This window comes from Sinocyclocheilus anshuiensis, unplaced genomic scaffold (assembly GCF_001515605.1).
Source record: "Sinocyclocheilus anshuiensis isolate Anshui unplaced genomic scaffold, SAMN03320099.WGS_v1.1 scaffold1031, whole genome shotgun sequence".
NCBI lineage: Eukaryota > Metazoa > Chordata > Actinopteri > Cypriniformes > Cyprinidae > Sinocyclocheilus > Sinocyclocheilus anshuiensis.
The window spans coordinates 376097-387340 of NW_015542633.1; positions in this window are offsets into that span (position 1 = coordinate 376097).

Here is an 11244-nt window from a genome sequence, read left to right on the forward strand (position 1 = left end):
TGGAACGAAAGGATTGAGAGAAAATCAAAGCGCGTGAGAAGCATGATCTACAGAAACATACACAGATTCCACTTTAGTCCATTTGTCATCAGTATGCAGTAAACTGGTTGCTACATTAACAACTTATTCAGAATGATGCCAAGAGACATTATTACACAATTTGTTCGACATACAAATGGCACGTTGCATCCCAAATGACGGAAAGATACTTGAAATCAGACAAGACAGTTCAGACTGAGATAGATTTCATATAAATTCTCATTTTTAATCAAAATGCCATAACTAGAGCTACAGCAGTTTCAATGCAACTTTATCTACATTGATATATTTGCGTGATATATACAACATAAATACAGTATAGCTAGATCTAAATTCATGGGATCAAAAGCAGTCTTAAGCAGCACAGGTATATTTGTAGCAATATCCAAAAATACATTGTATGGGTCAAAATTATCCATTTTTCTTTTATGCCAAAAATCATTAGGATATTAAGTAAAGATCATGTTCCATGAAGATATTTAGTAAATTTCCTACCGTAAATATATCAAAACGTAATTTTTGATTAGTAATATGCATTGCTAAGAACTTCATTTGGACAACTTTAAAGATGATTTTCTCAATATTTAGATTTTTTTGCACCGATTCCAGATTTTCAAATATTGTCCGATCCTAACAAACCATACATCAGTGGAAAGCTATTTATTCAGCTTTCAGATGATCTCCCTGTTCTTATAAGCTCCACTTCACACAAAAAAAGTCATCTTCATCAGCGAATAAACGCACACGGCCAAGTGATTTCATGTTCAAGAGACACAGAAGAAACATGGTCCTGTAGTCAGCAAACAAATGCTTCCCTGTTCCACAAAAAGAAGAACATTTCCTAGAAAACAATCAATGAAAACAGCCAAACAATGACAGGGGAAGGCAGAGACGCCGGCTGTGTTTCTCTCAGGATCATGCAGCACTTTTAGATCTCTTTAGAAAAACAAAGAATTCAAAGAAGCATTTCTATAAAAGTGTTTCATGCACTTAAATGACATTATACAGCCTGATTATTTACACAAAGTGAAAACTGTGAATTGACCACCATAAACTTTATTCCCTGCGATAGTTTAATCAGTATATTGAGACTGCAGGATTGGAAGATGCACAGAATGACCCATATAACACACACTGTACAGCAGAGGGTGTGTGCTCTGTTCCTGAGGTGTATTAAAGGCCTCAAGTGTTCAGGAAGGCTGTGGGACATGCGGACATAGTTCTTCTAGCGCAGCTTCCTAAAGAGGGTGGAGGAGAAGTTCTGTGTTTGGGTGTGATTACGAGTGACTGGACAGACAGACAAGAGAGAAAATAGCTCTGCTTCTAAACCTGACATGCTGTGTTTGAAGACAACACGTGCACTTCTTGTAATGTGCTGGCTAAGCATTATTTTTGGCCTAAATCAGCACCAAAAGATAAGCCAAACAAGCTCAGTTAAAAAAAAAAAAAGACGTATGAAGCAAAAATGTTCAGTATAAATTAATATTTATATTTTATATCTATGCATCAAATTTTTAATAAATTTATAGCAAATACTGATAAAAATACATGCAATAACATTTTACTCAATGTTATTTTTATGCTCATCACGTCGTCAGTAACAGCTGTGTTCTATGTGAATATCTGTTAAACTGTAATTTATTTCTGTGATGCGCAGCTGTATTTTCAGCATCATTACTCCAGTCTTCAGTGTCACATGATCTTCAGAAATCATTCTAATATGCTGCTCAAGAAACATCTCTGATTATTATCAATGTTGAAAACAGTTGAGTTGCTTCATAAACTACCATTCAAAAGCTTGATGCAATTACAAAACTAAAATTAAAAAAAAGAATGCTTTTATTCATCAAGGACACATTAAATCGATCAAAAGTGACAGTAAAGACATTTAAAATGTTACAAATGATTTCCGTTTCAAATAAATGCTGTTCTTTTGAACTTTCTATTCATTTTTTTTTAAGTAAAAATGATGATAATTTCACAATGGAAAAAATATTATTCCCGTATTTCCGTTATGTTCTATGGTAAAATCTAAGCTATGTTTTTTGTGCGCGAGATGCAGAAGATCAGCATTAGATCCACCTCAGCAGCCTTCACATTAAAGGCCAGGAGTTCGAGAGAAACGGTGTATTCAGGGCTCATATCTTCGTGTTCGGAGCCAGTTTCCTTCCTCCTGAAATCAGATCAGAGCCGCTGGGTCTCCACACCCAGCCTCCGGAGACTGTTGGCCAGTGACGGCTCTTACATAACCGCGGAGAAACGCTCCGGATGGACTCACCCATGCCAGTGCGTCCGGAGAGAGATAATGACATCAGCCTGCGCTCCATTCAGCCCGCTATAAAACCGTTCTCTCACACAGAACAATATCTGGAGGATCTCAACACTTTCTGTTGCCCAGCTGAACTTCCCTCTCTCATACTGCGTTTATTCTGCTCTCCGAGTGTTTTACTGTCCTACAGATCACAATAGAGACCACACACTTTTTCAGTGGCTTTTTTGCCAGGGTTTTTACAGGCTTTTGAAGACTTAAGTAAAGACCAAGTAAGGAAAATTGAAGGAATAAATTGCAGGAACTCTATTTGTGACCCTGGACCCCAAAACCAGTCATAAGGGTCAATTTTTGGAAATTGAGATTTATGCATCATCTGAAAGCTGAATAAATAGCTTTCCATTGATGTATGGTTTGTTAGGATAGCACAATATTTGGCTGAGATACAACTATTTGAAAATCTGGAATCTGAGGGTGCAAAAAAATCTAAATATTGAGAAAATCATCTTTAAAGTTGTTCAAATGAAGTTCTTAGCAATGCATATTACTAATCAAAAATTAAGTTTTGATATATTTACAGTAGGAAATGTACAAAATATCTTCATGGAACATGATCTTTACTTAATATCCTAATGATTTTTGGCATAAAAGAAAAATCAATAATTGTGACCCATACAATGTATTGTTGGCTATTGCTACAAATATACCCCAGCGACTTAAGACTGCTTTTGTGCCCCAGGCTCACATATTATTCTCTGAATGTAACTGTCTAGGGGGCACAACGAGTTTTGAGCAACACCCAACTCCTCTCCAATACTTTCCATTAATTTTACACAAGAAATAGCATATGTCTTGAATATCTCTGCTCCCAAACACTAGAATATGGAAATAACTTGTACTGTACCTTCTGATGACACTGCATAAAGTGAGGTATACATGTCTAAAGATTCTAAAATCAAGGTACATTTACTTGAGAAGCAAAATGACATAAGAATCAGAATGAAGTTCATGATTAAAACAAGAACAAACATCTGCCAATGCGCTTAAGAAATCATCTTAATTCAAAGGGAAACAAGTTTTCAAACCTTGTTGTTGTTTTAAGCATAAACTCACTTGTGTTCAATTTCTCGGAAAACAAGACTTACTTTTACAATTACTTGAATCTTGATTTAAGGATCTTTAGATATTTATATTGCAAAACAAGACAAAATTACCAACGAAAAATTTTCATTTTTTGAAGTGCATGCAACATTTAATGCCATGGCTTTATGAATTTAAGACTCCTTTACAGGCATTAATTTGCGGAAGGGCAAATTAAGACCATTTAAGACCTGCAGAAAGCCCTTTTCCCTTCACTTTCACCACAGAGATTTCAGAAGATTCTTCAGTAACACAATCTAAAGCCATGAACCAAATCATCCAGCTCCATCACAACATTACAAACTATGAATCAAAGTGCAAAAAGCATTTGAAAAATGACACAATCCTGAAACTTTTCATCCCACGATGAACTGCGATTGACGCCATCAACTACATCACGATATAACACTAATTCATATACATGCAGTGTTTGGCTCAATTACAGCAATGATTCACCGATTCAATAGGATCTTCATTCCCACTCTGAACTCTCTTTTTAATTCAAAGAAGTTGACTTGTGTCTCTACAGAAGCAAATATCATCACTTACCAAACTCAGAGCTCTTGGTAGATCTGTATTGAAAGATTTACACAATATAGAAATATAGTTTTTTTTTTTTTTTACGTTCAGAACCCTTATGTTGTGCTTGATCATTATATCTTTTTAGCAGATGATTTCAAACCAGCACAACTTGACCTTCAGAGTTTGTTCTGGAGAGATGCTTCAGACAGATAACAAAACTGAAAGGACTATTTTTGCTTTTCAGTTAGACTGAGTGCATTTTGTGCCTGAAATATGTGTGGAAATGACGTTTTAATGGTGATCCAATTAGCAGCCAATAAACACACACGCTCCGCTGTCCTGCGTAAACCGTCCTGAACGACAAACAGAGTACGAGGAAGATTGCACAGAGCGAGTCTTTGACTGCGACAGCACAGGTAGACTGTTCCTCTGTTACCGTACTGCGCTCATTAACCCTCGCTTATCTGATCTCCATCTCCTATTATGAAGTCATTATACACGAGTCCGGCTGGCGGGCTGAGAAATTCAGATAAGAATCAAAATTGCACTGGTAACAAAACGTCTGTGTGCATTCGTGTCGGCCTACACGCAGCCCTAAAATTACACAGAAGTCATGAGAAAAAAAGACACGCGAGTGAAGAACAAGATCAACAAGCCTCATTTCTATACAAATGAGGCTTATTATAGAATGAGGCACAATTACAGAAGTAATTTGCAATGCAGAATCAAATGACTGGTGAATCTAATGTGCCCCAAGGTTTTCTTCTCTATTTCGGTCTCCTGATGGAGCCACTGTCAGTTTTTGGTTTGCTTAGTTGGGATCTGAAAGACACTAATCTTTCAAAAATGTATCGATCTGACCGCACCATCGGATAAGAACAAAACTTGATAATCACACAATTACCGTCTTCTGTAGAGCTGCTTTACAGCTGAATCTGAACCCCTCCATAGCTGAGTCTCCATAACTGATTCTGCTATTTTCCTCTCTATCTCTGTGAAGCTGCTTTGACTCAATCTGTATCGTATAAAGCACTGTAGAAATACAGGTGACTTGACGTGAAGATAGCAGGAAGAAAACTGCACCACATTGGCTTTTACCTGTAACTCAACTACTTCCAAATATATTTGAAATTACGCAAAGCGAAAAGAGTGCATCACGTTTGAAACAAATCATAAGCAAATCTGGCAAAGGGAGAGATGAATGCTTTCATTGTGAACCGGCATCCTCTATAGCTGCTCTTATTCCCACTGAGAGACTCTCAAGTCTATCACGTTTCATTTAATGCAACACAGCTTTAGATAATACAGATCATTTCAATACAGCTTCACTGTTCAGCTGAATCAAACTCAATCAAATTATGCTGTAAGCAGCTCTAAAAAGTCAATGGCCTGGTTTCACAGACTGGGCTCAGACTAAGCCAGGATTAGGCCATAGTCCAATTAGGACATTTAAGTAATTTTTTATAAATGTGCCTTAGAAAACACATTACTAGTGTGCATCTTGAGACAAAACAGAGGCACTGATATATTTTAAGATCAGTCAGTGCAAGTTTCTTTCAGTTGAAACAGCTCAGACTTACATTTTAGTCTGGGACTAGGCTTAAGCCTTGTCTGTGAAACCGGGGGAATATCATTAAATCAGTTCAATGCTAGTTCAGTTTAATAGCAAATCTAAAGTTAATCTGTTTTATGCGAGTTCAATTCAGCTCACGTCAGTTCAATGTTGATTCAGTTTAGTTCAATAACAGTGTTGATGTAGCAAGATTACAATATTGTGTTACTCCATGAAAAAGTAACTAATTGTGTTACTTTTTATGGAATGGAATGCATTACGTTACTTTTGTGTTACATTTTGTCATCCGGGCTGGGCTTGCTTATTTGTTGTTTAATAAAAAAAAACCTAAAAGTCATATTTTGGGCAACTGTAAAGCCCCTTTCACACCAAAAATGAAATGAATAAGCCTCAGTCTGAAGAAGAGCCTCTGTCTCTGCATTTACTCTTGATTTCTCTCAACATGCGGACAGGAGAGCTGTCAGCCAATACAAAGTAACTGGTGTTACTTATTTGAAAAAGTAACTCAAATATTTCTATGCAAATTTAAAAGTAATGCGTTACTTTACTAGTTACTTGGAAAAAAGCAACGTTACTTGTAATGCGTTCCCCCAACACTATAAACTATAAAGCAGCTCTACCGAAGATCAATTACATTTTTTTCTCATCCAATGTTGTCAACACAGTTAAATCAATAATATTGCTGAATATTAAGTGACTTGTAGGCCTCCATCAGGTGAACGAAATGCAGAAAGAGAAACCAATGCAGTGCAACACAGTTTCTAGAAAAAGTAAAAACTGCTGAATGTGCACAGCGCATTAAGTGCGTAAGATAAACATTGACCTGCCAACGAGTAACAATGAGCCGTCATGTATTTTTCTTTGTGTGTCTGTTGTTGTCACTCTGTGCGTACACACGTGTGTTTGGACACATACCTGCGAGTGCTTGCATACCTGCAGCCTTTGAGAGGGAATCCGAGTGTGTGTGTGTGTGTTTACCCTGTGGGTGTGTCTGTGTGTGTAATGAACTGAGCGCTTTTGGTTTAGTGTGTCACTAGCAGAACAGGTGACGCAGTTAAAAGCCACAGACCTGAACTGCTATTTTAAGAACAACCAAAAAATCTGCATTCGTTCCCACAGAACATTAACGACAAAGCCTATAGAATATGAGAGATGCTTCTGTGCAACCTTTGATACGTGTAAAGAAAGTTAGTGATAGTCATTTTGTAGATAGCTATAATCAGAAAAATATTCTATAAGATCCTGGTGGGATCCAATACACTGCAAAAACATTTTTTCCACAAGTATTTTTGTTTTTCTGTACAAATATTGAAATATTCCTAAATCAAGATACATTTACTCGAAGAAGCAAAGCTATTGGTAACACTTTACAATAAGGTCTCATTTATTAACTTTAGTTAATGCATTAACTAACACAAACTAACAATGAACAATATACTGTATATTTAACCTTTGTTAATGTTAGTTAATAAAAATGTTCATGTTAGCTCATAGTGCATTAACTAATGTTAACATACAACTTTTGATTTTGATAATGTTGAACATTAACTAAGATTAATAAATGCTGAATAAGTATTGCTCATGTTTATTGTAAAGTGTATTAAGACTAATTAAGAGATATTAGGACTTATTAAAAAACAAAAAGACTTGAGAGATTTTAAGTCTTATGCTTAAAAAAATAAATCGTCCAGAAAAATAATCTTGTTTTCCCTTTGAGTTAAGTTTATTCGTACCCCACTGATTTTTTTCACTTAATTTTGATCATTAAACAAAGTCATATTCCTTCTCAAGTAAATGTATCCTGATTTAAGAATGTTTAGATATTTGTAATAGAAAACAATACAAAATCTTCTAAGATGCCATTTTGTTGCAGTGTTTCACATTTGAAAGTTCAAAAACATTGAACAATGTTGCATTTCTGTCAGCTGTCACTCATTGGCTGGATTTGCGTCATCTCTGTGACTTTTGGACTGAAGTCATAAAGAAATGCTGCTTGAATGAGACGAGAGACTCAGGTAAAATCATTCCGTGATTGTTGCTCAGGTCTTTCTCCGCATGACAAAAACAAGGCTATAAAAAGTAGTAGGCAATCATACTCACAAATACATAGTTTCCTATTTGCCCAGGGCTTCTCTCTCCATTCATAGTATTACTAACAATGAAGTCCTGTTCTAGTATGAACACATCTATGGAACATTGACTCCATCGTACCACAACAGCGTTGGCCAACCGCAGACACGGAAAGAGAGGTCAAAATACAAGAACGTTCATTTAATGAGGATGACATTCAGCAATATCTCATTACACACGTACTACTCAAACGTTTGGACACTTGGCTGAATTCATTTCCCATCATCATGAAAACGTTTTGATCTAAAGGCTTTTGCTTAAATGCATTCTATTTAATGTTAGGGTTCATTCTTTTTCAATAGGCGAGATGATATGGATACTGACGGAAAGCATCATCACTGTGCAGAGCTGGAATCTAGACAAAGAAGAAGCTCAGATAGTTTACGCCACTGCACAATTATCCAACACTTGCATTAGTGTTACTTCATAATTTGGATGTTTATGATAAAACTGCTCTAAAATGTGGAAAATCATAATAAAAATGTCATAACCGTGAATAAAAAGTTGCGTCTGGCGCTGTATATCCCTCATAAATCTTGCAATGGCATCACAAATGCTATAAAAACATAAAAGACCAAGAAAAACTATGAAAACAAACAAGTCACATATTTCTGATATATGCCAAAAGCTTAAATGTCATCAATTGGGGTTTTAAATGGTCTGTGCTCATTATTGTCCAATTTACTTCCACAGGAGAACAAACCAATGACCAAAAAACTGATGATGAAGTTCCTGAACTTGGAAACCTCGAAGACAATCACTAAATCAGGAATGGTGAACAAGGGATCTGTGACGTCTGCCATCTCAAAAAGAAAATGTGTTAAATGAAAACAAACATGTTCAATTAAAGTTTCTTGGTTGGAGACTAAGCCCAATCCAAAGACAAAAAAGAAGGATATGACAAATTTGTTCTGTGCGACAGCGCTCTCACCGTTGTTTTCATTTCTTGAACAGAGCAGTTCTTTCAGAAGTATTTTTCCCACATCTTTTCTCCTCGTTCCTGCCAAACTCTCTTTCCATTCAGAGTTTCGTTTAAACTCTTTGGACTGTAATGCGGCTGGTTAAGCCAAACCGTAGTCAAGCCTTGCCTCACATTACTGTCTGAGGTCTAGAGGTGGTGCATCTCTGAGATCAGGGCAAATATTCTGTATAAGCATAGAGTTCTCATAGTAGAGCTGGTAAACGTACACTTAAAAACCAGTTCCCAAACCTGCTGCCTCAAAATGAATATCGAGAAAAATGCCAAGTTTCTACAGTTTTCCCTGAGAGAGTCGGAGGGAACCCACACCTCCAAAAATCTCCAAAATCTGACAGTAATTATAGCCTGGATTCCAGAGCATGAGAATGACAAACTCTAGCTATATAAATGCATTTCTGAAGTTTTGTTCTGGAGTCCGTCACCGAAATATGAAGAGAAATGGTAACACTCTAAAAAATGCTGGGTTGTTTCAACCCAACTTTTGGGTTAATAATTGAATTTTAAAATTTAACCCAACAGCTGGGTAGTCCATATTTGACCCAAAGTTGGGTTGAAACAACCCAGCATTTTTTTTTAGAGTTTCAAAGACTGAAGAAAATAATGAGTTCGCCAATCACAGCTAATTGGTGCTCTATTTCGGATGGAAATCTGAAGTGCAGATCCATGCTAACATTGCTCACAACCCATTGCACGTTGGACGAGGATTCAAGTTGAACTCCAAACGTGAAACATGAATATATGGCAGTGGTCACATATGCATATCGTGTTGAACTTTCCTTTATTGTTGCATACTAAATATGAAGTACTGATGTGTGAATTTGCACGGCATAAGATGTTTGAGCAAGCTAAATGTCGCAGACTCTTGGCTGAAAATCAAACCAAACTCAAAACAAGTTTGAAAGAATACTAATTAATGGCCGTTTCATGATGTTATTTTTTTATACTAATTTACTATTATTATTAATAGTGTATTCATACAGGAGCCCTGAAGTGTGACATCATTTCCTGTTGTGGTGTCACATTTTGCATGGCTAAAAAAATCACGTCTAAAACACACGAGCTGCTCATTTCGACACTACGTCAAAACAACAGGGCAGAAATACTGACTGATGAAAAAGACAGTATGAAAGCAAGACAGAAAAGTGACAGAAACTTCTTAGTCACATCATGAACATCGGAAAGTTTGAAACACCCTTAAAACACAGCGTCTACGGCTGGCCGAGCATCATCATCCAACATAAACAGCAGTTTACCAGGCATTACATCATTGACTTGCAAATCACAGACAATGTGTGGACGCGACGATCTACATCACGTCAGATTCTAGCAGGGTAGAGTTGGGGGAAACCCAGGGAAAGTGTGCGTCTGTCTGGAGGACGGGGAGAGGTTTACATTAAGAGCTTACGGCTCAAATTCATTTCCAGAGACCCAGCGGTCCTTCAGTTCCCTGAAAGTTGCACTCGTTTGCACATTATTTCATCACTTTGCTTCTCAGCCATCTGGAGTGAATCCAGAATCAGCCTGCGCTCAGCCATTAGACCCTAATCAAGCAGAGCCTCGTCACACGTGAAAATATACACTCGCACAAATCATGTCTCTGTGACTTTAACACCAGCCATCATTGAGCAATAGTGTCGTTTTCTGTTGAGAAATATTTACCCTTCAAACTAGCAAGTATGCACTTGGATTTTTCAATAAAGTTCCTGTTTTATGTCAAATAAGACAAGTAATACGGACAAATATAATGTCAGCTGGAGTTCAGCTTCACTGCAGTCTGGGCCCCTCTCTCACCCAAAACCACAGAAATGTTACGTTCACAAAACAAACTTCCCTCCGTCTGATTCACATTCCCTCGCTCTGCCCTGGTCAGCCGGCAGACTCTGACCAAAGCCATGACGTCTGCTCATGAGTAAGTGTAATGTTTGCTAAAAGCAGAGAAGGGGCAATTTGGAGACTCTTGGGACGCGGCGGTCTCTCCGTGTGTGTTACATTTTCTGTGTCCATGCAAAAGGAGAAACCAAAATAACCAAAATGTTGTTTCGGCCCACACAAAGGAGGATTTGTTTAACATAAACTAAATTAAATCGCCTCTTTGACTGCTCATCAAGAAGAGCCGAAACCTCCAACATCTGCTCTCTACAGGAAACAAAGCAGCCCAAAAACCTCCAAATGCTTTAGAAACATTTTATCTCGGCTGCTTCTCTAACATCACAAGTATTATTTCAAAATACACTTTTTCAGGTCTCAAGAGACTTAAATAGTTCTCAGTTATCTAGATAAACCAGTGTTGGAGGTAACGCATTACAAGTGACGCGAGTTATGTAATCAGATTACTTTTTCCAGATTCTAGCAGGGTAGAGTTGGGGGAAACCCAGGGAAAGTGTGCGTCTGTCTGGAGGACGGGGAGAGGTTTACATTAAGAGCTTACGGCTCAAATTCATTTCCAGAGACCCAGCGGTCCTTCAGTTCCCTGAAAGTTGCACTCGTTTGCACATTATTTCATCACTTTGCTTCTCAGCCATCTGGAGTGAATCCAGAATCAGCCTGCGCTCAGCCATTAGACCCTAATCAAGCAGAGCCTCGTCACACGTG